We start from the raw sequence: 2,933 nt of genomic DNA, 5'->3' as shown, positions 1-2,933 counted from the left end.
AGCAAAGGAATATATACTAAACTGATTTGGGGTCCACATCTTTATCAAAAAAAAGCAGATGTGGATACATCTGTTAAACCCTGGACCCCATTTAAAACAAAAACGCTTTCTGTTTTCTCCTTTACACTGTATGGGCACTCTATGAATACATACAGTGTCACCTCAGTTGATATTAATTCACTTTTGGTTTTTGAGAGTTGTATTTTTCACTGCTCAGCTGATTCACAGAATTTATAGTGTAACTACGCATGCAATCTGTGGCTTTGGAGACCAAATTTGGAGGTTCCCTATTTTTCTGCATGATTATAATAATATCATTTATTCAATGTTAGATTTACATATATGTGATAATTATGCAATATATAGGTTTTTTCCTATCCATACTGCGACTACCTAAGCCCTGATAATCTAGATGGATATTTAATCATTTAGTATATCCTATCAACTGTGATAAAAAATTTCACTTGTGGCTCATACGACAATAATAATCGGCTCTCATCTGTGCACAATTTTGGACACAGTGTGACAAGGGTGAGCATAAGGTCTGCGGTCATACCCCGCTGGAGATGCCCAATCTCATCTGATCTTGGAAGCCAAGCAGTGGAGGGCCGGATTAAGTACTTGGATAGGAGACTACCAAGGAACACCCTGGTACTGCAAATATTTGCCGCCCACTTGTCACTAGTAATAGAGCACCACCTTACGTCTCGGTTATGACCTATGATTCAATCATCTGCTAGGATCAAAATTCCCAATTGGGATATATAGCAGTTTACAAATGACGGTCATTTTTCCAACAAATGAGCAACTTATAATCACAGACTGAGCCACAGCTGGATATACCCATCCCGGCCAGAATTAGGTATTGGTACCTTGTATCTTGTACATCATTCCCCATATTTTCGCAATGTCACTATTTAAACATATACTGGCGCCAAATTGAACTCCCCAATAATCATTTTTAATGAGAACTAATAAAAATTTTGCATTTTAGCTAGCTATTTTTTGACATTAGAGTCATACAATATTATCTGTATAAGAGTGCTTCCCAAAAAAGAGTCTTCTTTTTTTCTTTTCAAAGTTTACATCATGTTTAACTGACTCGGGGGAGCACCACTGATGGGTAGTCTTTTGATACAAAAAGGAATGTGTTACCTTACGTATCTACTCCCCAAAATAAGGATTTGAACCCTAAATTCCATTATCAGTATTTACAGATAATTATCATCACACATATACATCAAAAGACCAGTGCGGTTTCCATTTTTTGTTTCTTAAATATATATCTATAATTTATCACTCCTCTGGCGGTACGAGTAATATCTAACGCGAGTAGGAATTGAATTCCGGTGGATTCATGGATCAAATCAGAGGCCGGATGCTCTGTCCTCTCTATCAGGTGCCGTTTAACGACGTGCTCATAGTGAGTGTGAGTATAAGGAGCTTGGGCACCGCGGTGAATGTCTTTAATTTTGATATGGGATACAGTCATTACTTCAGGCAGTACTTTTCCAATGTAACACAATCCCTCTGAGTTTGGGGCAAGCCACTTATACGCCTTCCTCCCGCATATGAAATATGCATCATCGGGGAGAACATATGGGGCGGAGTATGACATAACCATGTTACAAACTTTCCATGTGAAATCTCCTAACCCTAATTCTCCCATCTGTCTAGTACACGTATCTGGTTGTACGATATGTGCACAGTATCCTGGTGATACTCGCATGGTTCTACTTCCTAGAGTGTACCTATACCGGAAATATCTTCCACTGTTGGCTATCTGGCGTATAAGTTCTGTGTCTATGGGCATTCTGTCGGCTCTGTGTGAAAAGGTCATGGTTTGATTACTCCATGACACTTCCCAATTTCCCGGCTTTCGGGGATTGGAAATGTTAAAGCATACTAAGGACTTATCCACATGATATTGGTGGAGCTTCAAACTAGGAGGACTAGAGATATTAAATCTCTTGTCCACCGGCCTCCCACCACTTAGCTCAAGTACCTCTCCTATATTTAAAGGGAATGGTACTAGTCCTGATTTGCTATGACCTTGAGGTACTTGAGAGCATACCCAACAGTCTGTCTGGTTTAACACTTTACCCACTAAGGAGTGATAGTCACTCAATGGATGCCGGTCCATGTGGATATTAAAACTGGACTGACATTTCTTGATGCACCCATCCTCAACTATATTGTCACAATGCCTACAGATGCAGTTCTCTTCAGCTAACAATCCTTCACAATTCCTTCTATTGTCAATGCTACCAGATCGTTTTCTGATACTCGCCTTTACTCAGTGATTATGTTGCTCTTGGAAATTTACGCCTCCATCCTGGTCATCAGAACCCATTCCAGATCCTTTCTCGACCTCCATGGTACTCTCACCGAAACAAACTGCTCTGGTCAACATCATGGTCAACAGGAAAATCCGGATCACAGTCTCTTGGGGCAAGTCCATCTTACAGGAGGAGAAGGAGAAATTTGTAATGGGGGTACAAAAAATAATTTGAGGGGAAAGAAAAATGTTACGATGCTTTTGTCCTCTAGTCTTGTTGTTCTTCTTGCTCTGTTGTCATCTTAAAGGTGCTGTCTCTCAATCTTCCAAACGAACATTCCGGTGATACAATATTCCTTCCAAATCTGCGATCTTTCTGTAAGGAGCAAAAATCTTGCATTACCATTTGTCTAACTGATGTGTGACATACCATCTGTAAAGCATGAGAACATGAGAGAGAAGAGAAAAAAAAAAAAAAAACGAGAGAGAGAACAATTCATATATATGTTACATAAAACAACAAACAAAAAAACATTGTCAGATCTTCCGTTCACCATCAGGCTGTCACACCATAACATCCATTGGTATCTTTGCGCAGTCTCCCCCACCAGTATTTCCACACTCTACCCTTTTGTGCCTGGCCAGGACACACCGA

General features: G+C 40.0%; 1 pseudogene; it reads left to right on the top strand.

Annotated features, from left to right (window-relative positions):
• Nucleotides 1–542: 542 nt before the first annotated feature.
• LOC134897072 (5S ribosomal RNA) lies at nt 543–663 on the top strand (annotated as a pseudogene).
• Nucleotides 664–2,933: the final 2,270 nt, after the last annotated feature.

Source organism: Pseudophryne corroboree, chromosome 3, assembly GCF_028390025.1.
Source record: "Pseudophryne corroboree isolate aPseCor3 chromosome 3, aPseCor3.hap2, whole genome shotgun sequence".
Taxonomy (NCBI): domain Eukaryota; kingdom Metazoa; phylum Chordata; class Amphibia; order Anura; family Myobatrachidae; genus Pseudophryne; species Pseudophryne corroboree.
This window is presented reverse-complemented; position numbering and strand designations above follow the sequence as displayed.